The following is a 15,220-nucleotide window of genomic DNA, read 5'->3' on the forward strand; positions in this document are numbered from 1 at the left end:
CAGATCTCAAGTTTTGTGCTGACTTAGAGAAAGAGAGGATCTGACAGAGACATTTCTGAGTCTGGACAACCTGACTTAATTGCTACTATATAATGACAGTCACTTAGACTAGTTGAAGACCTCAGAGGGAAAAGTCATCGTCAAAAAGTACCTCAAACTGGTTTCTACCTCTCCTCCTCCAGCCACTCAATCCCTGGTACAGAGTTATTAAGGTGTCTGGAAGGCCCGGTCAGTTGGATTGCTCTGCTGAGACACTCTGCTGGGCCTGCTTGGGGTCGGGTCTGGAAGTCCCGACCTCTGATGGCCTCTGGGCACAGGCCAGCATCACTCCACCTGCCTACTTGCCAACACAGTCAGTCCTGGCATGCCCTACACCCAATGCTCCCTGCTTCTCCAGCAGCCAGGGAGCAATCATGCTTCTGCTGAGTTTAATTCATCTTCCTCTTACAGACGGTGTTTAAGACTGGCTGGCAAAGATCAATGCCTCTCTTGCGTGCTTTAGACCAAAGAGGAAATGAGCAGAGATGTTTTTAGTTTACTGCAGCTCTAACTGTCTTTGTACAACTTTGTCTTCCCCACCTTGACCCACAGCAGTTACCTCATTTGGATTGAGTTCTATTGAAGAAAAATCACCTGCCCAACTGCCTGGTCCTTGACATGATTATTCCAGCTGAGATATTCTGTTACTCACAGGGCACTTATTGCAAAATCTTTATTCTCTTTTTATTGTATTTACTACATGTTCAAGTTGCCAGAAAAAAATTTTTTTTATATAAGGCCACTGGTGTATGGTGTATCTTTTTTTAAACAAGAATGATCTAAAATTTTATTTAAATATTTATGGAAAGGGTAAAGGAAGAAATGATCGTTGCAAAAGTAATGACTTTCAATATAATTTTCAAAAATTTGGTTTACTACATTTTAAGAGTGTATGCTCTGTACCTGTTGTTGATATATATAGAAAAGAGGGGGTTTTTCATGAAAGAAGGGAAAGAACCAGAAAGAGTCCAGAATGCAGGGTTTTAATGAGCAAATACTTGGAAGTTGTGAGCATCACCATGTGTTCAGAGGGGAAGGGGCAGGGAATGGAATGCCTTGCCTCAGCTATAGAGAGAGGAGAATCAACATTTTCAGAGTTTTGCCTGAAAGGGTCACCTATCTTCATTGTCACTGCGGAAATTGTCTTCCCATCAGGGTGCAAGGATCCTGGGTTGCCACCACAAAAGACACCTTTGTTGAAGGCTCTTAATGTTTTATTGGGATTTTTGAGAAGCACACGTTTTGATGAACTCCATATAATATTTCCCGACTATTAACCACTAAATATGTCAGGGTTGATGACACAAGAGAGCCCTTCCTCCTTCCCCCAACATCTCCCTCTCTCTCTAAAAAATTCACAGGCAAAGCCCTCATAACTGTGATAGGCCATGTTTTTTTTTCTGTTTTAAAGCAATGCTGGGACGGGGGTGGGAGCTGGCCTACCCAGGGTGTATTTTAAGAAGGTCATGATTTCTGTCCTTAGAGAAGCACCTCATTATAAAGAAGAGGCAATTCTAGAAAACATATTTGGAATGCTCTCTAAGGTCTCTCTACCTCTAACATGCCCAAATTCATTGTGTAATTTATTATTGTTTGCTATTTGGATACCCTTCACTGAGTGGTGAGCAAAAGAGGCAATTTTTTATTCTTTTTTTCAATAAGTCAATAATAGAAAAAAAATACTATGAATTCTAACCTATTTGATCTCCCACAATGTCCTTTAATTTGAAAGAAGATGAGGAATTATTACAGAAATTCACCAAAAAATATTTAATGCCAAATGAGCAGAGCTGTTTTGTTTCTGCTAGTGGTGCAATATTTTCTCATGGTTATATTCTTGAAACATGAATCTGTAATAGTTTAAGAGCTGAATACATAATTTAATACTGCCCAAGGCCAGCATTAGCTAAAGCAGATGTTTGTGAAAGATGCATGTCTTTAGTGGAGGGCTGAGCTGCCCTAATTCGGTCCATTTCACTCTGCCTCCCTTTCGTTGCTCTCTTCTGCAGTGATGAAGCCTGAGAATGCCCCCCTTAAAGGTACCCCAGGAGGACCCATTACACACAACATAAAGCAGCCCAAAATGCAGAAGCTGGTTGTCTTTCAGGGTTGTTTTATGTATCCAACTATTGATGTGTCATTGAATCCCTGGATCTCGCAATGGGAAGATTCTCAGAAGGTTACTGGTTCTCTTCATGCCTGCAACCTTTACAGTGTCCCATCAGTGACAGGAAACTTTCAGAGCCATACACTTGTTCTGTGACAACATAATCCCACAAGGAAGCAGTTTGACAGTGGTGACGAAGAGCGGCAATTCTGGAATCCTAACTCAACTCTGTCTTCACTGTGTGGACCCTGAGCTAGTTAATGTAACTTCTCTGAGTCTATTTTCTGATTTACCTCACAGGGTTGTTTTGAGGCTCCAGTGAGATAATGGATAGAAAATCCTTACCATGGTGTCTGAAATACTGGAAGAACTAGCTAAGTGGAGGCCATTACCACAGTTTAATTTTTAGTCAATGTCCTTTCCCCTGGAATTTTCCCCCTGGATTTTAGTTGTGCCCCTGGAGCTAGTTAGCTGCAGAAAGCAAACCTGACCTCTCTCCCACATACCTGTCATCGCAGTATTTGAAACGTTCATCCTTTCCAACTCTTTTCCCTCCATCCTTTGGACTCTTTATTCCCATCACCCCAAATTACTCTCATCTCTCCGCCCACTGTTCTCAGTCATCCCTGGGCCTTTGCACGTGTTCTTTCTCTCAGCCTTGTCTTCCTCCTCCATGGCTTCCCCCCTTTTGGCCTCATCAATCCAATTCAAACTTCAGGTCTCAACTAAGGTGTCCCTTCTGCAACAGGCCTCCCCTGATCCCTGACACATTTCCCAGTACCAACTTCCCTTCACTTCCCCGAGCACTGCTTCAGTTTTGTAGGAAGAAGATATAAGGAAACGATCAGGCAGAGGTGGAGGAAAAGAAGCATATGCATCATCACTTGGAATTGAACTACCCTGCAGCAACATGGAGACTGAATTAAAGGCCCTACCTGAAGAGAATATTTATAGTGATTTTCTATCTCTGGAGGCTGTGACTTTACCTCTCAGTGGCTGAAAGCATTGGTCTCCATGAGGCAGGGTGGTGTCATCTTCATTTCTAATCTGTAGAGGCTGGCAGTGTCTGGCACATAGTTTGCTGCTCACTAGGTATTTCATAAACACATCAGTAGACTTCTTTTCTGAGAGCTTTCATATCCCTTTTCTGATCTGCCCACCTTAACAAAACTGGGAAGCCCTCATAGCATTTTCACTATCAACTTCCTTTGCAGAGGAATCAACTGAGAACTAAGGAGTATTGGCTTATGAATGACAAATCAAATCCTAAGTATTCAGAGGCCTAATCCAAAGGTTCTTCCATGACATGAATGTCTCTCCCTTTCCTTCCCCAATTGCAGTTGGAAGGCTACAGACCTATAGCTCAACAAACAAAAAGTTAAGCTGATAAACAAATGTCTGCATAGGTCCTTTCTCTCTTGAAGAGAGGAAGGATTATACCCACCATCTTTATTTCACACATAGGGAAAGCCAGGAAGGCAGATCTCTGGTATCATGAAACGGTAAGAGGTCAGATGTAGTTTGTACCAACCCAGTTTAGTCTAATTCTGGACCTCATTCAAGTATTATATGGTCACTTGGAAAACCAAAGCTTGATTTTCACACAGTATCTGATATTGGTTATACCAGCTAGTGCCAGCTATGTCCTTCTCTTAGCTAGGATGGTCTCATTATTCTGTGGGTTCTTCTAGGAAACAAACAAAAGAAGGGGACCTTTTAAATTTTTTTAAATTTATTAGAGAGAGAACACACGTGTGTGCATGCACACGAACAGAGAGAGGGGCAGAGGATGGAGGGGGGAGGGAGAGGGATAAGCAGACTCTGCACTGAGAGTAGAGCCTGATGTGGTGCTTGATCCCACGACCCTGAGATCACACCCAAGCCAAAATCAAGAGTCTGCCACTCAGTTTCTCAATTGACTGAACCACCCAGGCACCACCCTTTTCTGTTCTGAAGGCACCTTGCCCAGCCAGCCTGAAGCAGGTGAAGGTTTTCTTACAAACCCTGCCTTGAAATTAGGAATTGGTCTTCATCTTCCTTTGTCTTTTGGAAAGACTTGAGCCTGGATCCTGAATACTGGATACCTAGAATCAGCTGAATTCTGACCAGGGCCAGAGAAACAAATGTTTGTTCCTTCTTGTTGTCATATCTCTGGGCTTTCCCTCAGATGTATTAAGCCCAATCCAGCAACATCCCTGGCCAAATGACAGGCTAAAGCCCACAGCTGTCCTTTGATAGTTCTGAGATCCAACTGAAAAACCGTCATGAAGCTGGCATAAGGAGAAGCTGGGAGATAGACGTAAATTGACTGCAGACCTAGTAGGAAGACTGAACTGTTGAGCCCAGACTCACCAGCCAAGAAGCCTGTTTGGAGCTATGGCTATCCCAGAAGCCAACCAGGACAAATGGAGGAATCCATTGTCCCAGCCATACCCCAGTGGAGGAATGCATTTAGCCCAGCATAAAGGAAACATGGGAGGATGGAAAAGGAATCAACCGTGTTGAAGCAGAAGGCGCCGCCTCACAATAGTGTGGCCCCGACGGGTTATGAGCTCTTATCTCAGGAAGACTAAAATCAACATTTCAGAGGTGATGGCATCTGACCCCTGCGCCAGAAAGGGAAAGAAAAGACCATGGGATTTGGGGAGTGGAGAGGTGCAGGGACCACCATGAGACCTACTTTTTATGAGCCTTTGCCAGTATGGTTTGGGAACGCCACCTGAGCATTAAAAAAAAAAAATAAATTCAAATTTAGTCACCCGCGTTAGACTACAAATCAGAATACGGTTTGATCTTTGGTCATTTGTCAAGATCACATATGCACTGACCTGAAATTCTATGTAAATACTGTGGCCACTGAACTACAGTAAGTGTAAAAGCTTTAACTGATACATTGCTTGACAATAACTTATAGCTTAACAATGTAAAATTAAAAATAAAACAAAACCCAAACCCTTCTTAAACCCAGCTACGTCTAGTTATAAGTAGTTAAACTCATGCTTGGTTTAAGTAAGTCTCCTTTCACCTCAAGAAGCAGCTTTGGGCTTTTTTGGACCACAGAAGAGACAAGGGCAAGCCAAAATGAATTGGTTGATGGCACACCACGTTGGCATAAACTAAACAAAGAAAGCAAAAGACTCACAATTGAGTTTCAGGAAAATAAGTGCTATCACTTGCAAAATACTGGGATGCTAGATGTCAAAATTTGATCTGCAAGGTTCAAGGGCTTACAGAGAAGCCTGTACATGTAAAAATATGATCTCCAAAGTGTAGCCAGGATTACAGAGCTTGCTGTGGAAGTGGTAACATACTCCCAGCTTCCTCTCTCTGAGAAATAATTTTATGTTATGACTGTTTGTGACTAAAATGTAGTTCTATTGCATAATGTCATCATCAGAGCCATCTTCCTCTGTGTCCAGGCATCTGAATTACATCTGCAATATGCCTTCAGGCATATTACATACAATTAGGAAATCTTCTTTAGTAGCTCATTTTTCCCCAAATATGTAATTTTGGCTGAATGATATTAAGGGATTTAAAAAAAAGATATCATTACATTAACTGAAATTATTACTATTTTAATTTGCCTGCAAAGCCTTTATTTCAAGTATCATTTCTTATAACTTGTAACTCAGTGGGTATCATAATCCTGATAGAATTTTAGCTACTTGATAGCCTGAGACATTTTGGGGGAATCATTCCCAACAGAAAATCAGTTTAATGAGCACTTCTGGTGTTAACTGTGAACAGCTATTTTCCACACTCTTAAAGTACATGACTAAACCAGGGACTCATGCCACCTTTTGTAATGTAACACCTGGTGTTCTGTTCCTCCCCCTCCTGACCCTAACAATCATCCTCTAGTAACGCCTAGCCAATTTATGGAATTGATGGACTCCAGAGAAAGTGGAGGAGCTGAGCCAGCTTCCTGAAATAGCAAGTTTTAAGATGAATTTCTGGAACAACCACTTTAAAGTGCAATACAATGAAACTTTCTCTTATAATTTTCAGCCAGCTAAGCCTTTGCCAAAAGGGTATTATTTGTTGAAGAAAGTGACATCCCTGGGAATGCAGAAAGCAAATCACTGATAGAAATAGAAATATCTAACCACTCACTATATTTTCTCTTCAGCTAAAACAGGGTGAAAACCTGGGACATGGTGTTCTGTGAAATGTTAATTCTATATCTGAGGTACCTGGGTGGCTCAGTTGGTTGGGTGTCTGACTCTTAATTTTGGCTCAGGCCATGATCTTAAGGTTGTAGGACTGAGCCCTGCATCAGGATCTGGACTCAGTGGCGTGCCTGCTTCAGATTCTCTCTCCCTCAGCCCCTTGCCACTCACCCCTGGCTCATTCGCTCTCTCCCTCTGTAAAATGAATAGGTAATTCTTAAAAAACAAAACCAAAAAATCATACAACCTACATATTGCAGTCTTATGGTCAAGGTAATGCTTGGAATTTCCCCCCTCTGCTCTAAACACAGCAATGACAAAATATGCGACCAGCATTTTGTATGCATTTTATAAATTACATTATATATCAAATATATATTATAAATTGAAAAGTATGGCTATGCTAAAAAATAAAATGAGCTAAACATCCTGATGGACCAAAAACTGAACTACAAAGGAGAAAGTGTGTCATGAACCAGAGACCTGCAAAGCTTTAACACTAAAACAGACATGGGAATAAAGACCTGATTCCTGTGGGACAGCCTGGACAGGAGCATCCTGTGCCAAGCTGGGACCAGTGCTTTACTTCCTGCATACAATCAAGGGCTAATCATGCTTTCTAACATGTGAAACAAGCCAGATAGAGCTCCAAGTGCTGTTCCCTGACTGTGGCAGCACTTGGACCAGGCTTCCCACTGGTCCCCTTGGCTAACCTTGGGATAGCACCAATAGAGACTAGACATGGAATAACCAGGTTAAAACCTAGGGTCCCAATGAGCTTCCTTGTGTCCACAACCAGGTTGACAAAGTGAGGCAAGTACACAGAGCAGAAAACCCTACTCAAGATGAACCCACAAGCTAAAATGTCAAAGCTCATGAGAAAAAAAATATCAGTGAAAAGGGCAGCCAGCAATCTTAACTATCAGCTGTGTTGGTTTCTTAGTGCTGCTTGAACAAATTAGCCGAAACTTAGTGGCTTAAAACACCAACTTGTTGTTCAAGTTTGTAGTTCCGAAGTCTGAACTGGCTCTCAGTGGGCTAAAATCTAGGTGCTAACGGGGCTGATTCCTTTCTAGGGAGAATCAACTGCCTTGCCCTTTCCAGCTTCTAGAGGCTGCCTATATTCCTTGGCTCATGGCCCCTCTCCATCTTTAAAGCCAGCAACAGTGGGATGAGTATTTCTTACTCTGCAACACTCTGAACTCTTCTACCTCCCCCTTCCACATTTAAAGACCCTTGTTATTACATCAGGCCCACATAGATAATCCAGGATAATCTCTCTGTCTTAAAGTCAGCTGATTAACAACCTTAATTTTACCTGCGACTTTAATTCTCCTTTGCCATGTAGTGTAACATACAGTTTCCAAGCATTAGGCTATAAACATCTTTGCAGAAGGACATTATTCTGCTTACCACATCAGGACCTATTTACTCCCGACAATTGGAAGTGATAGAACAATCTGAAATGACTTTAAGAAAACTAGTGTAAGATCTCCAAAAAGATAAAAGAAGGAATACACTAATTTTTTAAAAAATGGGAAACTATGACGAACTTTATGCATGGCTAACCAGTAGTAGAAAATGTGTCTCTGGGTATTGGAGTAGATTTGGTAAACTACCTCAACTCTGTTCTAACCTCCTATTAGCATGCTTTCCTGGATCGGAAAGACTAGAAAATTAAAACAAAACAAGACCTTCATTTCCCAGGCTCCCATACAGCTAAAGAAGCCATTTAGGTTTGGCCAATGAGATGCACGCTTGTGGCACTTGTACCTGGAGCCAAGTTCAGGGGAGGGAGAAGGGGTGATGCAGGAGACCTTGATTTTCCTCTCATGGGTTGAATAGGCACAGTATGGCCCTGAAGCGGCCTCCTTAGTGGACTGCAGCCTTGGTGGCAAATTCCTGGAGCCAACAACTGCGGTGGTGGCCTCCTGATGCCTGGAAAGCAGCTGAAGTCCAAGATCTTCAGTGATCCTGGGGGTGGCACTGCTGCTGCAGCTTCCTAATTCAGTGCCCTTGGAAGCCTGGGTCTGCAAAATTGTCCTTGGAGTTGTTCCTGGAGGTCAGTGGAGAGTCTGCTCTTCTCAACCTTCTAATGAATATTTAAGTCTGAATTCCCTGTAAAGCACCTTTTTTGGCCTAAAATAGTGAAAATTTACAATAGAATCCTGACTGTTATATGCACAACATACATTTTCCAAAACTGGGGACAGGATGCTATTAATTGTGCTTTCTTTGCAAGACTTAGTGGTACTCAGTGATCTTTCTCCTGTCACTACAAATTTGCTACTAGGTACAAGTAAACAAGGTGTGCAGTAACTAACTTTAGTTTAAATAATTATAAACAAGTGAATGTACAAAGTTAAAAGTATGTCACTGAACAGCTGGAAAAAGATAAAATGACTTTCTAGGGAGCACCATAATCCCATTTTTCATTTTAATAAAACAAACTTCGTGGAATTGGGTAGAATGAAAATAGACCTTAAGTAATAGATGGGGGCCACGCAGCATTTGGCTGACAGTACTGACAAATTATTTCTTTCTAGTCTCTGGATGGTATCTGTCAGGTTAGCAAGAAAGAATCCATTTTTCTGATGACTTCTTTCTTCCAAATGGGGCGTTGCAAAGGGAAAAGCTCAGGACTTATGCATTTTCAATATTCCATCATCAGAAAATGAGTTACATGGTTATTTGGGGAGGGCTTATTGGACAAAGTCCCTCTTTCTTTGTGGACTGGCCAGTGCTGTCATAGGAAAGCTTCGAATTCCTTCACTCAAAGAATTCTTCATGAGTGTCAGTGCATCAAGATAAGAACCTAGTCCAGAATGTTGGTTTTCTTTCTTTCAGTCCAGCTATTTAGAAAAATAATGACAGTTTCTTTGACTTGTTGACTAGAATCAAGATAGCTAAGAGCTACTCCTGGGGAAAATGCTCTGGTCATTGCTACCACTGTCATCTTTTCCCAAAGCAAATTCCAAATTTTGAAGTCTACATTTACTTTCATAGCTTTCTCACATACTTCCTGAGATCATAAGCTAAGACATATACCACATCCTGTGTCTTTTTATTTCAAGATCATGATATGAACTCAACCAGAGAAGAGACTTCCAATTACTTTCCGGCCTAGCAACTGTTTCTGTTAAGAATATTTTGTGTGCTATTTTCTTTAAAATCAATTTTTCAAAAATAATATATGTTGCCAAAGGATGATGAGTCAATGACAATAATGACTGAACCAAAAAAAAAAGATACTTTTTTAAGAGAGAAAAATCTGAAAAAAGTGCCAATTATTTCACTGAAAAATGATTTCTTATATCGCAACTCTGTAGCTCTGTTGTAGGCCAGTCATCTTTAATAGATGCAGAGCCTCCCTATCACTAGGGACATCATGATGGCACAGATGGTACTGTACTGTGAAGGGGGCGATGGGGTGCCTTGGGTTGGAGATTGAAAATACATGTGCCCATTGTATACCATTCTGAGCTCCTTCTATTACCTCTTAAAGTGAGAAAATGGGTTTCACTGCCTTATTCTTATTTGGGATTTTGATCCAAAATGCATTCTATATCTCAAATTTGGCCACGTATTCCTAGGACAGAAATACGCAGAAATTCTCATTTAGAAGTACTGAGCAGGGGATCAGAAGGTAAGAAAAGAATAAGTATGTCTAAGCATAGAAAATCAAAATATAGTTGAGCACCTAATTGGCCAACTGCCTTCTACCACTTCAACACTTGAATCTTCCTGGCTACTTGCACAGTATTATTAAGGTAGAATAAATCGTCTGACATGACTAGGTTTTAGGAAAATATGTGAAAGTCATTCAGGCAAAAAATCAGTTTGAAATAGATGAAATTTTCCATCTGAGTGGCTTCTACCAGGAGAGAATGTTTCTAGGAGTGCAGTATTTTTAATCTTGTTTTAAAATAAATACTTTAATGTATAAATCACACAATTCTAAAGGCACTTCAATTTTATTTTCCTTTAGTTTTGAGGTTTTGGAATTGCTCTGTGCAGTTCCAAGTAAAAGCTCTTAGATAAAACTTGCATGCCGAAAACCACCATCACAAATGCGCAAGTACAACTATAAATTTATACAACACTCAAGCTGTTTGTAGTTTGCAAAATTTGCTAATAAAATGCAGAAGTAGGGTTTCCATTTAACATTCTCTGGCACTGGCACTGCATGTATATCTTGGGTGCAGGCAAAAGATGGAAAATTCCATGCATAGAGAATCTTTTGTGGTTGTGACAGTTTGCTAATATCTTAATGAGTGAATTATGATAATTATGAAAATCTTAGTTTTACATTATTTGTGAAGAGCATCTCTGTGTGAGAGAGAGAGAGCCAGCCTTTCCAGGGAAATACAGCATTCTGAATCAGCAGCATTCAATGAGGAACATTTCATGGGCTAATAATACAAAATGGATCTTAAACTGCTGCATATTAATCAAATTCATTAAAGTACATTCATTAATTTGTGTGTATAACAGCCAAACCAGGAATGTGGAATTTGCTGATTTTGCACAAAATACATACATTAATGAATACTAAAACTTCAACATGAGTAATAGCTTGAACAATATTTTTATAAAGCAAAATTCTAAGTATTCTAAATACCTAATTGTTAATTATTTTCTTTTTAATAGTTCCACTTTCATTTCATTTTGTTATTTAGCTGTAAGTAGAAGAACAAATATGGAAGAAGAAAACAATTAAGAAATAAAAGTTAACCCCAAAAGATTTTAAAGAAAAAAAAATAGACGGGGCGCCTGGGTGGCTCAGTGGGTTAAAGCCTCTGCCTTCAGCTCAGGTCATGATCCCAGTGTCCTGGGATCGAGCCCCGCATCGGGCTCTCTGCTCAGCAGGGAGCCTGCTTCCTCCTCTCTCTCTGCCTGCTGCTCTGCCTGCTTGTGATCTCTGTCAAATAAATAAATAATACATTTAAAAGAAAAAATAGAACATTAATATTAAATTTCCTACCTCCCCTTCCCGTCATTTAGTTTAAAAATTGGTTCAGGGCACCTTAGACATGGTCACACTTCTATGTAGAGAGAAACATGACTTTGAAGCTAAATTCCGAGTCTTTCATTCCTTTTATGGGACTGGAAGCTGGGAGGGCAAGGCAAAGCAAAACACAGCATTGTAGGGTGTGTACTAAAATGTCTATAATTAATAGAAAATTTTTACATTTCTTCACAAATCATCTCTTCATAAATCAATTTAAGACTTGTGCCAACAATCAATGACTACTGTCCCTGCAGCAGCATCTATATAGATAATCTGTATCTGGAATGATACAGAAATTATTTAGCATGGCCCTGCACAAGGATGACATGCAAATTTGTGGAGTGTTCTATATTAAAAAAAATAAAAGGTAACTATGTGATGTAATTGATATTAATTAACTTGATTGTGGTGGTCATTTCAAAATATATACTTATCATTTAAATATAAAAACTTGTATTTGTCAATTATTCATCAGTTTGTCAAAAATTACCTTGGATGTTAATTGCTCTGAAGGCAGGACTCCCTTCCTTGCCCTGAATAGCATTTAACACAGTGCCTGGCAATATTTAACATTTAATATCCACTGAAGTTTTAAAAAGGTATAGAGGTGTCTTCAAGACTTCTCAGACCCCTTGATATGTTCATGTACATATGAATTGCCACCAGCTCTGGACTCTGTGTCTAACAGTTGCTTAGTGCAAGACCTTCAAAGTGGAGAAAGTCAGTTAAACAAAGAAAGGAAGGTGGGTACTTGTAGGTCATGCTGGGTAAGTGAAAACAGCGGGGCTAGAAGAGTCTCACCCAAAGGACTAGGGTGTTATGTAGAACCCCATTCCTGTGTGATGTGGGGTAGGGAAAGACTAGTATGAAATTACTATACTTGATTCCAGACATATTGAGCTTTCTTCTTAATTAGGAAGTATCTGCCAATTTTCTGACTTGCCTAAGAACATTGCTGTACATCAGCATTTTCCAGAACTCCAGTGCTTTGTTGAGGTATGAAAGGGAAGGGAAAAAGTTCTTTATTTAGCTGTTTGTAAAATGCTTCTGATTTTCTTGTGCTCTCGGCTTTACACTGTACATGAACATATCAAGTGGTCTAATAAACCTTATCCTGTTTTTAAACTGAGTCAATTTTTATTTATGACATAGAAGATAAACAGTTCACAAACTTCAGTACTTTAATTATCAGTGGAAATAATTGTTTTTCATCTTCTAATTCAGAGACAGTATATCTAAAGAAGACCAATTATTGATAAGCATCTTGACTATAATATTGAAATCAAAAGTTACCTTAGTGGGGGAAGAGACTCAATAGGAGCCAATGAAAAATGGAAAATTAGTTAAGGAAAATAAACTGCTTGGGCTTAAAATGGGAAGTGTTTAGTGTAACAATCAGAATTATAACATTCAACACCCATCTGTGATTCAGCACTTAAATCTTCCGTGTGGCAAGTACGTTCAATACTGGTCAGATGTTCACCGATGAGCTTTCTGAGTTCTACTTTTCTTTCCTTCTGTAGATCTAAAAGCATCCCAAAGTTGAGTAAGAAGGAGCAAAAACAATTTGGGAAATGTAAATCAAACCCACAGAGATATCACCTCCCATCTGTTAGAATGACTATTATCAAAATGAAAGCAAGTAAGTGTTGTTGAAGATGTGGAGAAAAAGGAACCCTCATGCACTGTTAATAGGAATGTAAATTGGTGCAGCCATTATGGAAAACGGTGTGGAGTCTCCTCAAAAAATTTAAAAAAGTAGATCTATCATATGATGCAGCAATTCCACGTCTGGAAATTTATCCAAAGGAAATTAAAATACTAACTGAAAAAAGATACATGCACCCCCATGTTCATTGAACGTTATTTACAATAGCTAAGACATGGAAGCAATCTAAGTGTCTATTGTTGGGTGAATGTGTAAATATACAATGGAATACTACTCAGCCATAAAAAAGATGGAAATCCTGCCATTTGCAGCAACAAGGACTGACCTTGAGGGCATTATGCTAAGTGAAATAAGTCAAAGAAAGACAAATACTGTATGATCTGGCTTACAAAAAGAATTTAAAACAAAACAAACCTCAACACATAGATACAGAGAACAGACTGGTGGTTGCCAAAGGCAGGGGATGAAATGTTCATCTTGTTCATGAATAAAAATCGACTCTGATAATATCACCCTGTGACCTGTACTACAATATGCTTTCTCAAGTGGGGAAGAAAGGGCCAGGTTTACAGGTGAGGATTACACACATCTCTAAGCCTTATGCAGTCAATGACCTTGGTGAGCCACAAGACTGTGATCCAAAGGAACACTGTCACTCACTTCAGCTGCAGAAGGACAATGTTAAGAAACACTCATGCTCTACATAAATTCTACCTCATCCTACTTGGATGTTAGAAAACATCCTGAGCATGTTTTCTATTGTTATAGACAGTATGAATTAAGGGGAAAAATATGAGTCAGAGCAGAAGATTTGAGTCCAAGTCCTAAACCTAATCACTCAATAATTATGTGACAGGGGGAAAATGAATTGACCTGAGTCCCTGTTTTCTTATCTATAAAATGATATCACACATATAATCTGTAAAATTTATATCACACATATAAAAGCCCACTACAAATGTAGGGCATTATATAGGACAACAATTTCCAAACTGTGCTCCAGAAATTCTAAAGGTTCCATGGAAGGGCTTCAGGGCCACTGAAAGTGAACCTAAAAGCTGCCTTTAGGCCCTCCACCCCCATCTCCAGCCCTCACATAACTTTGATCAAAGCAGAGTGTCAAAACAGAATGTCTGTTTTTCAAATTGGGCTTCCCAGAATTCCTTGAACGATTCCACAAGAAAAAGGGGGGAAAGGATGAAAACCAGTAATACAAATTATTAATCCATGTAACACTATACTTACAAAATGATTATTTCAGATTTGTACTTCTACTGTTTAGATCTGTATGTGTAAAATACACATAATCTATAGGCTTGTACATTTGTGCATGTGATGTACAAATACTAAAAGTAGGCCTCTGTAGCATGTAAAATCTTTTGCTTTTCATACCATCACCATGAAAACCTATGTTTTAACTCTCAAAAGATGGTAGCTTGGTTTTCTGTTCTTCCTTAATAAACACATCAAGTGGTACTGTTTATTAAATTGCATGGTACAAAACAATTTGTATACAACACATATACATGACCAACAAAACCAAAGAGTATGCTACACAACATGAGTTCTCTTAATTATTGGCTGTCATATTGAGATTAAATTGGGCATTAAATTAAGTTTAAAGAGGGATTAAATTGTGACATGAAGTAAAGACACAACAGGCATTAAAAATAAAAGGCAATTATTCAAAATAAAATCACAGTATTAAGGATCTGAATAGTTATCTGCTTTTGAAATTAAATCTAAGTTCATTTGAGTCTACAAATAGAAATTAAAGGTGAATTTCATTATCTTAGTTCCTCAGTTTTGGAAATCTACAGTCTATCATTTATTGCCTAAAGTTGAAGTCTTCTAATGCAATGTTAATTAACTTTTAATTCAGCAATCATTCAGCTAGGAAGTTTCCATCAGTTTAGACCCTATTTTATGCTTTCATGTGACTGTTTTCTCTTCCTCAGTCCCTTCTTAGTAGATACATTCTTTCTTTAAAAAATTTTTCAAAGATTTATTTATTTATTTGTTTGAGAGAGAGAGAGAAAGCAAACATGCCAGCAGGGAGTGGGCCAGAGAGAGAGGGAGACAAGCAGACTCCTGACCCAGCCCCAAGTTGGGGGGAGACAGATGTGCTCTATCCCACAACTATGCAGATCATGACCTGAGTTGTAAGAGTCGGTGGTGAAACGACTGAGCCACCCAGGTGCCCCAGTAGATACATTCTCTAG

General features: G+C 39.4%; 1 non-coding gene across 1 annotated transcript; it reads left to right on the forward strand.

The window, feature by feature from the left end:
• The first annotated feature begins 11,577 nt into the window (after positions 1-11,577).
• Positions 11,578-11,685, forward strand: LOC123388811. The gene has a single exon (XR_006603314.1). It is a non-coding gene; the product is annotated as a U6 spliceosomal RNA (small nuclear RNA).
• The last annotated feature ends 3,535 nt before the right edge of the window (positions 11,686-15,220 follow it).

The sequence above is a fragment of the Mustela putorius genome, unplaced genomic scaffold (genome assembly GCF_011764305.1).
Source record: "Mustela putorius furo isolate JIRA1106 unplaced genomic scaffold, ASM1176430v1.1 tig00003909_pilon_pilon_pilon, whole genome shotgun sequence".
Classification (NCBI taxonomy): Eukaryota; Metazoa; Chordata; class Mammalia; order Carnivora; family Mustelidae; genus Mustela; species Mustela putorius.